Source organism: Pinus tabuliformis, chromosome 1_1 (genome assembly GCF_031772625.1).
Source record: "Pinus tabuliformis cultivar Carrire ecotype Pingquan chromosome 1_1, CPIR1, whole genome shotgun sequence".
Taxonomy (NCBI): Eukaryota; Viridiplantae; Streptophyta; class Pinopsida; order Pinales; family Pinaceae; genus Pinus; species Pinus tabuliformis.
This window is the reverse complement of record NC_142297.1, coordinates 838,465,725-838,480,543: the sequence shown is the minus strand read 5'-3', so window position 1 is coordinate 838,480,543 and position 14,819 is coordinate 838,465,725. Positions and strand designations below refer to the sequence as shown.

General features: G+C 36.1%; 1 protein-coding gene across 3 annotated transcripts in view; it reads left to right on the top strand.

Annotated features, from left to right (window-relative positions):
• The window catches only part of LOC149216751 (uncharacterized), a 261,615-nt gene that overhangs the window by 98,623 nt on the left and 148,173 nt on the right, over positions 1 to 14,819 (top strand). The gene's annotated exons all lie outside the window — the stretch shown is intronic.

Below are 14,819 nucleotides of genomic sequence, written 5' to 3'. Positions count from 1 at the left end.
AGGTATGTAAATAAAACTTGACAATTCGAAGAAGTAACTTGTTAGGGTTTATAAAGTGTAGATATTCTCTCTTGCTAGATCTTTCTGGGTTTTGGGTATTCTTAACTATTTTTTATATATATAAGAAATATGAGTTTTCAAGTCCAAGGATGTTGTCCCAATGGTTAGGTGGGGAAGTTTGGTCTCATAGGCCTTGTGGTCAAATCTTGGGCAAGACTATGTATGCCTTAGAGTTTGCTTCAAACATGATTTTTTCAATTGCAAAGAAAGGAAATATGAGTTTTTAGTAGACTCTTGATTGTAATATAATTTGGTTATGTATTAATATGAAAGGAGTATATTGGAAGAATTATTACAAGGTTGTAATATAATTTGGTTATGTATTGATATGAAAGGGGTATATTGGAAGAATTATTTATAATGGAGAACCATGAAGTTGGTAGTATATATATCTTAATGTTTACTCTTTTTAAGCAATGAGAAAATTGCACTTTGATTTTTTGTTTGTTTGTTTGTTTCGCTTAATAGAAAGGAAGCTAAGATGAATTTAAAAAGGGTCTGTGCCATGCAAAATATCTTCCTTATATGTCTATTGATAAGTGGCTATGATAAACACCATTTCAAATTGTTGCTTATAAAAATTATGGAAAGTTAAGTTGAAAGAATGATTATAGTTCTTTCAACTTTGCACTTTATGAGAATGATTATAGTTCTTTCAACTTGGCACTTTATGAGAGGCTTTACGAGAACTAAAACACATTTTTCCTTTCCCCTCCATTTTATAGAATTTGGCTATGAGAAATATGTTCACTTTAGATATTCCTTAACTTGAATATCATCTTCATGATAAAGTTGGGAAAAAAACTATTCTGAATATGTCCCATTGCTAGGATTAGATCTCTACCTTTTGTTGTCCTTTCTATCACACCTCCATTACCTAGAAAGCAACTCTACTCTTAGGTCATGGTCTCATTTGGGTTCTGGAATTTTGAGTAGCATCATGATTAATTAAAGTGCAAATGACCTTTTTAATTTGTAAGAAAACAATTGTTATATTTAATCATGCTTTGACAATTGGAAGCTTCTCATGGTACGAAAACTCATTTATTTATGTGAACTTATACTTGAAAATGTTGTTCAAGTTTAAAATATCTATGTGCACATGGAACACCCAAGACCATTGCTAAATTTTGCATGAGGAAAGTGTTCATTGCACCATGAGCAAGGAGTCACGTGGTGCCTATCCTAAACAATTAATCTTATCTTGATAATCTCAATTCCATTGGGGGAGGCCTCACCAATGGCTTCACAATGTTGTTAATGAATAGAGAGATGACACACATAGCCTCATCCTCTATCTAGTGGAATTATATGTCTCCAATTCTCACTCTTTGATGTAGATGCTAGTTGCAAATGAACACAACTCTATAAAAAACAATGGGCACTAGGAGTATATGCTCCATAAACCCTTGACGAGAAAATTATATTAATTCATCATCATTCCTATGCATTTCTTTCTATTGTACAAATGGTTCCTTTATATAGTGTAATATCCCCAACCAATTGACATTATCCACTAAGGGTAATTGCCCATGGTTTCTCAGGAGCAATCAAGCTTTAAAAGGAGGAGGAGAAATGAGAACATGACATGGATTTGGATATTTTCTCTTTGCATCTCAATTGAAGGCTCAAGCGAGTTTTCAACCCATTTGTCACTCCTCATGGGGCTCGACAACCATTCTAGTCTCGGGTCTCACCCCCGTTGGGGAAGTGGCTTCCTCCTCCACTATTCTCCGCATCCTTCTAGGTGGTTATCTCTACAGGAGGGAGGCCAATCTTGCTGCATTTCTTGTCCCTATAACTCACCTCCCCGTTTTGCTAGCAGGTTTGTTGCTTTGTTACCTTTTTTATCAACATGTTTCGTGATCACATAATCAAAAAATGAAAGGTGGGATTGGATGTGTTCCCCTATCAATTCCAAGCGCCAACTTTTAATTACCTTGTTTGGGGGCGAGTTGTTGATAAGGTGCTGAAGCATAGAGATTGCTATTTGAGAATTGCATTGCATTGAGATTGCATTGAGATTAACCTGAATGGTATCATTTATGTCCAAACATGTTACTAGATATGTAATCTTTCAATCATGGGTTCAAAACTCCATAACTATAATTTTTAAATGCTTAAGTTCTTCTTTGACCTTTGCGAATGATCTATGTAAATATTGAACACTCTCCACCACGACTTTAATTAACAAATTTATATTCATAATAATTTTTATTTGGTCATTATCATTTTATGAATATTTCCATAATATTCAAATGTAAAAAAATAAGAAAATTCTATGTTTTGTGCACCATGGTTATTAAAATACATAACTTACTTTAACACCTTCCTATTATTTTAATATGTTTTGTGCACCATGGTTCTTACAATACATAACTCACTTTAACACTTTCCAATTCTTCGTACATTATAATTCATTATTATGCATTTCAACATATTTTATACCCCGTTGGAAAATTATATCTAAAACTAATCTTATTTTAAGAAATACAAACTCAACATTACAAGCATTTATCAGTTCAATGACATTTATGACAATTCTTACTTAACAAAGGCAAAGTTCATTATATTTCACTCTTCGCATAAAGTCAAAAAGTTCATACAACAATTGGCCATCCAATTCATTAAATCTCAATACATGTAAGCATGCCTACAACACACTACTAATGGAAACCAGCTCTCATGATAATGCAAATTAAATCTCATAATAATAACTGACCAAACTGTTCTGTTAACCAGCAGGGACTAGCGCCACAAAATATGCATTTCAATATATTTTATACCCCGTGCTTATTAAAATACATAACTTACTTTAACACTCTCAAATTCTTCACACATTATAATGCATTATTATTACCTTTTATAGTTTTTTTCCCTCAAGTTTTCTATGATTCGTTGTTAAATTTTATTATATTTTAATTATTAATCTAAGCGTTTTTTAAATCATGAGACATTGGAAAATTATATCTAAAACTAATCTTATTTTAAGAAATACAAACTCAACATTACAAGCATTTATCAGTTCAATAACATTTATGACAATTCTTACTTAACAAAGGCAAAGTTCATTATATTTCACTCTTCGCATAAAGTCAAAAAGTTCATACAACAATTGGCCATCCAATTCATTAAATCTTAATAGAAGTAAGCATGCCTACAACACACTAGTAATGGAAACCAGCTCTCATGATAACGCAAATTAAATCTCATAATAATAACTGACCAAACTGTTCTGTTAACCGGCAGGGACTAGCGCCACAACAGTGGCTCCTTGTTTTTTAAGGGTTTTTTAGTCATAATCTTTGGTTTTAATTTTATGGTTGAAAATTTGTCAATATTTTAATATATTTCTAAATCATGAATATTTTATCTGGTTTTAATTCTATTGTTGAAAATTTGTCAATATTTTAATTTTTTTTAAGTCGTGAATATTTTATTTTTAATGTTATGGTTGAAAACAGTAATAAGTATTTTTCCTCAAGTTCATGCTTGAAAATTGTTGGAATTCTATTTTTTTTTTTAAATGAAAATTAACCTTGAAAAAAAAAGACATTATTCTAGCATCAACATTTTTTATTTTTTATTTTTATTTTTATTTTTATTTTTCCACAAAAATTTGGTTTTAACTAACATTTTTAAAAAATGTTGAAAATGTACCCAAAAAAAATGTTATTTCAACATCAACACTTTTAGTTTTCAGCTTGTTTTTTCATGTTTTTTAAGGATTTTGGGCTAGAGTACCTGTTTTAATGTAATAGGTCTCGTCTGATCAGTAACTATTATAAAACCTTGCAATTTCCACTAAGGCAACTCTTATCACATAACAGGGCCAAACCGAAGTCGCTTATAACTCTGTATTGTATTCGATACTCCTATTTACATTTTCAGAAATCTTCACACATAAAATTGTTGATGGGCATATTTTTTAAATAAAATAATGAGAACAACCACTAAAGAATTGTTCGGATAACACATTCTAAAAAAAAAAAAGGAAAAAATTGATGGGAATTTCGGCCAGAAAAGAGCATAAAATTAAAAGCAAAATTCGAACAAATTAGAAGCTTAAAATCAGAAATTTGACATAAGACGAAAGTGTTTTTCCTTTTTTTCCGTCGGTTCTGTATAGTTTGACAAGAAAGAAAGAAACGAAGTAGCAATCTAATCTGAGGAAATTGAGCGTCAAAATGCAAAGAGAATATAACCATGTCCACTATAAAATGTGGATTGGTTGTGCCCAAAAATTACGCTCAATTAACTCCCCATGAAATTAAATTTCTCCTCGCATTAAATTTTCCAACAAAGATATTTTTCATTTTCCCCCTTCGGCATGCGAGCATGTTGGTTAGTCACGACATTCTATCTTGATGCTAAAAGTTATTTATTTATATTTTTTAGAGGAAAAAAACACAACATCTTTTATAAGATTTTCATATAACTTGGGAGAATAAATTTCTCTATTAGATAGCCTATGATTTAAAAATAATATTACTACTCTTAGCGCTACACATTCCCAAAATACATTTGAAAAATGAGCCAGAGCATGCTTTGTGTGTTTACAGTCTGAGGAAATCAAAAATATCATCAAACAGAAGGCAAAAAAAAGGAACAACAACAAATGGATGGAAAAGAGTCAAAAACCATGCACAGGAGGAACCCAGATTAGAGTTCGAAACAACCCTCCTCACAAGCAAGGCCATTAAGCATAGTTTCAAAAATCATCCTTCCAGGGCATAGAGAAACCCCACATTTAGAGAGGGCATTTGCCACCCTGTTTTGTTCACGGTAACAAAATATATATCATCGAAAGAAAGAGTGAGATGAAGGATGTTCTCCATCCAGTGATGAAGGAGGGGGATCTCAAGGGAGTTCTTTCCCTACACCCACTCAATAATATATTTTGAGTCCCTAGCAATCTTGATAGATTCAATGGCAAGCCATTTTGCACACTATAGGATCCCCCATAGTGCAACAATCTCGACCCAGAAATTTTTCCCCTCTCCTTTATGCCAATAGAAGTGGTATTCACGATCAAGGCATAGTTTGATGAGCACTCTACATCCACACTTTCCATTGTTCAAGGCACCATCAAAGAATCCTAATGGATAGGAGTCTCCCAAATCTTGAAACTTATAGGACGTTGGAGGGTCTTGGGCGCCTAAGGGCCAATCCGTAGAAAATGGCCAACAATTTTAAGACTAGTGGAGTGTGCATCAGGAAATCTACCCTTGAATACAGCTACATTCCAGGTTCTCAAAATCCCCTAGAACACATACAATGGGATATTTCTGAAGGGTTTATGTTTCACAGGCAGATATCTGAGACATGAAATAATGGATGACCATTCCCTATCCACCATAATTTGTATCATATTAGAAACCCTTGCCCAAATTTCTCTAGCAAATGGGCACTTCAAGAACAGGTGTGTGTAGTCTTCAAAGGCAACATCGCGCAGAAGGCATACTCCTGGGCCAATTAGTCCCATTTTCATCAAGTTTTCCCAAGTGAGTATGTGGTTGAAGAGGGTCAACCAGGACAAGCATTTAAGTTTTAAAGTATCCTCCCACTTCCACATCAGGATAGTCTAATCCTCGAATTAGCTAGTATGATGGGCGTCAAAGATGTAATGATAGAATTCTTTGATAGAAATATTGCATTCGTGTTCCTTCCACCCCATGCAAGGGTATCAGGTTTGTTTAAGATAGTGATCCTTACTTCACACAATTTTTGTCTGTAAGTTTCCCACTCAAGCTCAAAGTCAGCAAGGAGTCCCAAATACCAAATGTGGCCAATTATGAGAAGATGAATCAAAAGGTCTTGGTTTAGCAAGTTAGCGAGATAACGACCACCCAAATGATTTAAATACCAGATGATTTGGGAAGAGAGGCAATGGTCCCCATTGAATCCCTTTATAGCGTCCATCGCTACGAGGATTTTTCTGCCATCTCCAACTTGCCAGTGCAGATTTCCACATAGCCAAATCTTTGTCGACATCAAACTTCTCCAAATATGTGATTGTCTTCCATAGTTAGGAGCTCCAACAATAACCCATTCATCCAAGATTAGATGCCTAAGATACTTCCCTTGTACAATATCTTTCCAGATGCCCGAGGAATTGAAAGCCCTCTAGATATTCTTAGATAGTAGGGTCAAATTAAATCTCTTAGTGTCTCTTATTCCCCATACACCTGACTCAATGGGATTTGTAAGAGACTAAAGCCTGTAGAGATGGAATTTTCTATCATTTCCAACACCAGACCAGAGGAATTTAGCAATAATAGGATCATTTTTTATTTTTGACAGCCAAGGGGATCATAAATAAATGCATCCAGAAGACTAAAATCCTTTGTAATATCACTTTTATCATTATCTCTCTACCTCCTAAGGTAAGCCATCTATGGTCCCACAGGAATAATTTATTCTAAACTTTATTGATCAACCAATTATTCTAAACTTTATTGATCAACCAATTCCAATCTTGTATGTGGTAGTTGCATGGCTTAAGGAAGTAGCCTAAATACTTGAACCCCAAGGATAGAAAAGTGGATTTGATGCCAAAGAGAGATGTGATTTGTTGGATAATATTTGAATTTTTCTTATTCAAGATGATTTCAAATTTGTGTTTATTTATGATGAGGCCCGAGGCCCTACAAAATCTATTAAAGATCTTATAGAAAGTCTCTCATTCTAACATCTCAACAACTTCGAAACACATGGCATCATCCACAAATAGGAGATGGGTGGTTGATTCAGTGATAAAAGTAACCATGTACCCTATTATGGCACCAAATTCTTTCACTTATCTCATTCCTCTACTAAGGGAATCCATGAAGGGGAGAAAGAGAACACCCTTGTCTTAGCCTCCAAGAGATTTTGAATAAGTTTGTAGGATATACATTGATTAAGACCACCACGGAAGTAGAAGTTACACAAGCCATGATCCATTTTACGTGTCTGTAATGAAAACCAATTATGATGAGGAACAATTGGAGGAAATCCCAGTCCACTCAATCGTAAGCCTTCAACAGATCTATTTGCATAAGGCATGCCTTTAAGTTGCACACTATGATGGAGTGGATACTTTCTTGTACAATTTCCACCGTATCTTAAATTCATCCTGTTAGGAAGGAAGCCAAATTTCTCTGAACATATAAGTGGGGAAATATTTTTTTTTACTCTGTTAGTTGTCAACTTAGAAATAATTTTGTAAACATAATTGCAGAGATAAATCATTCTAAAATAATAACAAAAAAGCATAAAGACTGAGATTTTTTTGGGATAAGAGTAAGGACCGTTAGAAATTAATTAACAGAGCAATGATATACAAAAAAGATTGCAGAAACACATAAAACAAGTGAGACACAGATATACGTGCTTCACCGAATTTGGGCTACGTCCACCGAGAAACGACCGACCCTTCCTTTTATATTATCCAACAAAATGAAGATATACAACTTATAGCAGATATGTTGTAATTTCTTCCTCGCTCTTACACAACCTTCACTCTCTCTGTCTCTCTCGCTCAAAATAATAATACACAACTGCAATACGATACCCTCATATAAACCGAGGGTTGTCTTCTAGGGCAAAAAAACCCTAAATTAACATAATTTCTACCATTAGATCATCCACCTAATGAATGAACCAGATTGACTACGAAATTACAATATTTTACAAGGCAAATTTTCATCCATTTTTAGCTTCAGGGGCACTGCCCTTGAACCCCCACAAGGGGGAGGGGGTTCATAAAAGTCGTCGTCGCCCCCCCTGGACCCCCTTGATGGTAATTAAACGAGCAACATTTTCGCCCCGTTAGGAACATGGATCCAACACAGCTGAAACAAAAAAACTCTGAACAATCAAGAAGATAATAAGGCTCCACACCCAACAAGGAATGTGGCATTAACAACACAAGATATGTAGTCAGAAAAATGAGATTCTTCCACCATTTGAAGGAGCTCGGGACCTATAAAATCAAAGAATGAAATGAATAATTCCACAAGCCATTCTTCTAGCCCCAGGCTCTTATCCTTAGCCATCTCTTTCATGGTCTGTAAGATCTCTTCTTTTATTGCAGGGCAGTCCATGCATTTTATATCTTCCTCATTGACAAACTGAGGGAATAACCTTCCCATCTCCATTTAATCCACAATTTTTTCCTCCTTAAAATCGTTGTATTTATTTTTTAAATATCTGAAGGCTTCTTCCTTGATTTCTTTAAGTGAAGTAAGAACCATTGCTTCCTCATTCTGAATTTTCCAAAGGAATTCCCTGCCTTTCGTTTTGAAGTTGCTCTATGGAAAAATGTGGTGTTTTTGTCACCCTATTTTATCCAAGAAACCTTGCTCTTAGGACGCCACTCCTCCTCCCATGACTTTAGGATTATATTCTTCCTCTGGATTAACTCCATCACCATTTTCTTATAATGTTCTGAGAAATAATCAGGTATAGAGGGCTATCTCGCATAACTCCCTTATTTCGCCTATAGTCCAGGTTTGAACCTTATGCTTAAGCATCTTGAGCATTAGGCTTATTCTTTCCATAAGTGATGCATTTTCTGGGGGGATAGGATGATTGCAAGATTGTTTAGCCAATTCTCTAAAGAATAGAGGTTCAAGACTTCTAGATACTCCAATTTCGAGAGGAGAGAAGAATGGACTAAAAACCTATCAAGTATTTTGGCAATTCCTTCTTCCCCCGAGTGATCATTTTGCTAAGTTGGGCCAATAGGATTGAGGATAATGTACATGAACAACTTTCTATTAAATAATTCCTTAAAATAATCAGCTAAGGGGTCCAATCTAACTTTTCAACCCCAACATTCTCTCTCTTCCATGGTTAAATTCAATTCCCCAAAAATAATTGTGTGTTACACATCCAGGATGCGACCACCTTCAACTCTCGCCCAAAATGCTTTCCCATTGCAGTAAGGGTATACATGTTCAAGATACAGACCCTAAAACTTGTCCCGATACAATATCCTGTTAATATGATTCATGCACATGTCTTATAGTCCTTGAAAGAGCTTGTTTTGGGATTTTGCATGACAACAAGTTCTCCTAAATTACCAATGGCATCAATTTCACAAGATATCCACAAGGGATACAATTTCAATAGTACCTCACAATATTTTTCCTTTGTGCACATGGTTTCCTACAATAGTTTTAGGTCAGGGTCCTTCAACAATATACTACAATTCAGGCATCTAGTTGTGCAAGGGGGATCCCAGCCCCTTAATCTTCAAGGAAAATATATTCATTAGGAAGTAGAACACCCGGGAGACTCTACTCTAAGGTCCCAAAATTTCCCTTTCCCCAACGTGTCTTTGTCTTCTTTGGATGGTCTAGGGTAAATCGAAGAGAATAATGACTCCTCAATGGCCTCATAGAATTGTTCATTCAATGTTGATTCAGCCCCCCCACATAGAGAATGTTTTTTATACTTTACTTCCTTTTTCTTTCTTCTAGGTATTCCACTTTCCTTCACATTCCACTTAGGCTTGCGATCCCATTGCTGAAAAAAATACATAAATAAATAAATAAAAAATAAAAATAAATAAATATATATATATATATATTTATTTATATATATTCTTAATAGACAGATGCTCAAGGCCACTAGAAGATACGCCAGCAAGCTTTTCTAATTCAAAGTAATCAGACAAGGGAGAGAATTCAGTAATTGATGTTGGGTGTTGTCAAATAAGAGATCATAAGGAAATTTTACAATGCCAATAATTAGATTGAGTTTTGTGGACTAGAAATGATTGGGGTGATTTTTCCTTCATAGGGATAATAGGTGTCCCAAAATATGAGGTAGGTCCATAGCACAATTGATCCCTGCCAGACAATTTCAGACATTGGTTTTAGGAAGAATGATTGAGCTGATCTCTTCCATCTAGAAAATCCAGAGGTTCAGTGATATAGAGTTCCTCTGGTGGTCCTCCATTCCCGTCCCTTGTCTCCTTCATTCAATCGATTGGGGAATCTTGCTAGTAGATGACCATTTTGTTTACAACCATTGCACCTAAATGGAACACCCCAAAAATCCACCTATTGTCTGATGGAAAAAGTGGCCCAATATATGCTTATAGCCTTAGGGAGTTCAATAGATAGATCCACCTACATGAAGAACCATGCAACCCTTTTGTCCAGTAGTCCCATTCTATCTTCATCCACATAATAGACTTTTCCAATTCGGTTTGCAATATCAGTAATGGTCTTCTTAGACCATATTTCTAGAGGAAGCCCAAGGAAATTTCCCCACACAATTTTCCTTTTAGGGAGTTCCAAAGTAGGGTTGAAACCAATGTTCCATTTTTGTAACACTAAAAACCCACGTCCCTTCACCAATGGCAAGGACCAAAATATGATTGGCATCTTTTTCCTTTAAGAAATGGTAGCCAAACTAGTCATTCACGAGGATGTTAACCTTGGGTCTATATCTGAGTAAATAGGAGAAATTCTTCTGGACCCAATCCTTCATCTACATGGTTGTGAAGGATGCATATTCCCATCTCCCCACCAAAACTCTTTTTTTTCTTCAATATGGCAACGTTTTCCCAATAAACATTGATGCCTAGGATTAGCCTTTGGATATCCTCTTGAGATTCTATCAACTTCTTGTTTCTACTGCGATTATTTAGGTGTAGAGGATAATCGATAAGGGATGAGGATCCTGAAGAGACCCCAACTGAACCCATTAGAGGAGAGTTTGTCAGGGCTGGTCTAGCTGTCGTGGCTCTAAAACACCTATCTCTGTTAGCCACCTCGTTCTCAACAACGACAATTATATGAATGAGTTCATCAACATTTTAAATGTGACCAATAAAGTTTTGTTGACTATCCATGTTTGATTGTGCTCTGGAGGATGATATAGCAACACCAATTGTCCTAGATCCCACACCAGATAAATGACAATATAGAAATTTTTGAAAATAACGAGAATGCTAGAAATCAGGTTGGTAAATTCCTCTGATAGGAAAATCTATTTTGTAGCAAACCCTGCCGCCCATATCCAACCAATTTTCTCTGTAGACCTCCTCAACATATCCCCCTCTAGAAATCCAATGTTCATAGGGTAGGCCACTTTTATGGCTCTATGTGTTGCTTGGTCAAATTTTAAGATACCTATGAGACCAACAGTTTAGTACCTTGAACATTTGTAGCAGGTCACAATTTGATTTTTTTCTCTAGGCACTACTCCATTAAATAATCCATCTACTATATATAGGCTAGTTCAAGTACGCATGATTTTTTACGGCCCCACTTAATCTTATAATGCAAAATTTATTAATGTTTACATTACCTGAAAATATTGAGAAATATTAGTGAATACCTTCATTTGGGAAACTGTAAAATTTTATTTACTGATATAAAATTTATTATTGATATTATTCAAATTCCCAACTTGTCTTCTCAAATTTAATCTTGGATAGAATATGGTCTCCTTCCATTATTCCAATTTATATATTCATATCACATTCCCAAATGTACTCTCACATTTACTTGGGAGAAGACATGGTCCTCTCCAATTAATTACCCAATTTTATATTCATATCACATTCCCAAATGTGCTCTCACATTTACTTGGGAGAAGACATGGTCCTCTCCAATTAATTACCCAATTTTATATTCATATCACATTCTCCAATGTACTCTCAGAATTACTTGGGAGAAGACATGGTCCTCTCCAAATAAGTACCAATTTATATATTCATCTCTCATCCCCAGAATGTACTCTCACATTTACTTGGGCGAAGACATGGTCCTCTCTAATTAATTACCCAATTTTATGTTCATATCACATTCCCAAATGTACTCTCAGATTTACTTGGGAGAAGAGTAGTCAACTGTAAGGATGAGGGAGAAGTTATGACATTAATGAGAGGTGGTTGAGGTGGAGAAGAGAGGAGGGGCATAAAAAGGGAAGGGGGAAGGGAGAAAATGGGGGAATGCTTGGTCTTGCATTTGTTTTTGGGTTGGTTGTGATTTTGGAGAAATTGTTTGAGAAGGAGGAAGGGAGTATTGCTTATCTTGGTCTGGGGAGTATTATTCATCTTAGACACACTAAATTTGGTTGGATTTGGGCTCGGAGGGTTAGGGAACCTGTGAAGGTTTCTTGGGCTAGGAATTTTTTCCTAGTTGGCTGGGAGGTAAATCCAGTCGGTAGTCAAGAGGAATGTTCCAGTAGGAGCAGCAGCTCAAGGACATCTCCACCAGGCCATTGATATAAATTACTCATTTAAGTTATTGAAATGAAATGTTCACTATTAAAGTTGTAGGGATTAGAATGTAAATGGTAAATTATCATTGTTCAAATGTTTTGTAAGAAATGGTAAGTTATCATTGTTTAAATGTCTTGTAAAAAAAAATTATTGTCTCTTATTGCATTTAATTCCTAGAGAATATAGATCTGTTAGAAAACCCTAGGATGTGTCCTTACACGTGGTATCAGAGCTTTGTTTCAAAATCTGGACCCAAAACCCACTAAACCCAAATTCTGCTATAAAGAGTTTGTAACCCTCATAACGACTTGTAATCCTGATATATACATATAACAATTTTTTTTTAGATTGAAAATGATAACCTCTTTATTGCCATGAAAAGCAATAAAACTGAAGTAAAAACATGTTATAGTTGCATTTTACAGGCATGTTAACTGTCATATGCGTTGTTATATATATATGTGTGTGTGTGTGTGTGTGTGTGTGTATGTATATGTTCCTGAGAATACCGTGGGAATTTTCACCATGGGACCCTTGTGGCTTTCTGGACAACGATTGTCCTTCAGCATTGATGCTCGACTTCTCTAGGTTGCATCATAAATGAGAACCTCAGAGTCTTCCATTACCCTGTCCAACGATGTCATTGAATCCATCTGCTCTTATCCCTTTGGTAGTAAGGAACTCCTCTGCCTTCATTTTCTATCATTAATTCCTCCAAATTTTTAAATATATCTCCTCTGTTTGTGGTCGGGACTTGTCTTCAACCTTAAATGTATGAACCGTGTTCTTAACCAACTGCACCTTGGCTCCTTTTTAAACCCCTTCTCCTCATCCTTTTGGTCGATTGATTGTAAAATTGATGGTCGGGGTGTAGGCATTATAGACAGATGCTCAAAATCCTGGCAGAATCCCGTTTTCTTTCTCAGGTGGAGTATCAGTTATCTATTTCTAGACTGATTGTTTATTAAACCTTCCCATTTACAGCCGCAATAACCAGTCCTTATCTTTAATAACCCAAACCTTCGTTATCGCGCAGATATCATACCCAAATAGTAACGGGCACAATTTCATAATAGTGGAGCCATAACACTATCGGCGCTCTTATTCCATAAAAATGGAATAATACACTATCTGCGCTCTTATTCCATAGGAATGGAATAATACACTATCAACGATCATAATAAATTGGGGCTCAACCCACCAATGAATTCCTCCGATGTGATAATAACCAGCGATCACTTTATCGCTCATCACAATCGCCACCCACAGATGTCGGAACTCTTCTTTAATACGATGCAATAATACTTGGCGATCTCCGATATTGCATATCGCTATCGCAACCTTCCCATGTCCACTTATGGTATCCCTTGTAATGGAGCGATGCGATCCAACGACCACGATTGATCGTGATCCAACGGTCACGATGGAATCACACGATTGTAAATCACAAATCCTTAAGCTAGGCTCCTCCCACTTCAATCCTCTGATCCAATGTTGCCTTATGGACCCGATAAGGTTATAAGTCACCCTTTATCAAATTTCAAGTTCGGGTTTCGGATCCGGTTCTGTGTTTTGCGCCTTTTCTCAGTGTAAACTGAAATTCGGCTTGCGGGACTAAATCAATGCATAAATTGAAAATAGGGGAACTCCGATATGAATTAAAGAATACAAATTATTGTTGTAGACTTTATCAAAGTATTAGATGGGAAACCAGGCTGACTCGTTGTTAACCCGACCTAAGAAGTAAATGAAAACACGCCAGATATATTGAAACTCTAAGATTTCAAAGGCAAACTGATGTTCTCAAATGCACAACAAGAATTGAAAGGTTCCAATGCACTGCGTAAATCCCCCATACTTAAATTCAAAAAGAGTCAAGGGATCTCTACTTGAATGGTTCATGAGGCACAATACTTGCTAAGGTTTTGCAAATGGGGTAGCAAGCTAAGTGGGCTTGATTGTGGGAAAAACTCCACAGTTAAGCGCGCTTGAGCCAGAGGAGTTCTGGGATGGGTGACCTCCTGGGAAGTCCTTGTTACCGGGTGCAAGCCCCGGAAGTGATGATTGATGCTATGTGATTCGTTCTCCACATTTCACTAGTTTCAATCCCACTTCTTCACCCCTGTGAGCATCACCCGATGCAATGAGTGCTAAGTGAACTATTCAAAAATCATGAGAAATTAGTCAGTTACGACTACCTCTCATGGAAATGGTCATACGTTTGAATGACTTACTTAACGCAGTTGAATCCCAAAAATGATATCTAATATAATGCACTGCGTAAATCCCCCATACTTAAATTCAAAAAGAGTCAAGGGATCTCTACTTGAATGGTTCATGAGGCACAATACTTGCTAAGGTTTTGCAAATGGGGTAGCAAGCTAAGTGGGCTTGATTGTGGGAAAAACTCCACAGTTAAGCGCGCTTGAGCCAGAGGAGTTCTGGGATGGGTGACCTCCTGGGAAGTCCTGGTTACCGGGTGCAAGCCCCGGAAGTGATGATTGATGCTATGTGATTCGTTCTCCACATTTCA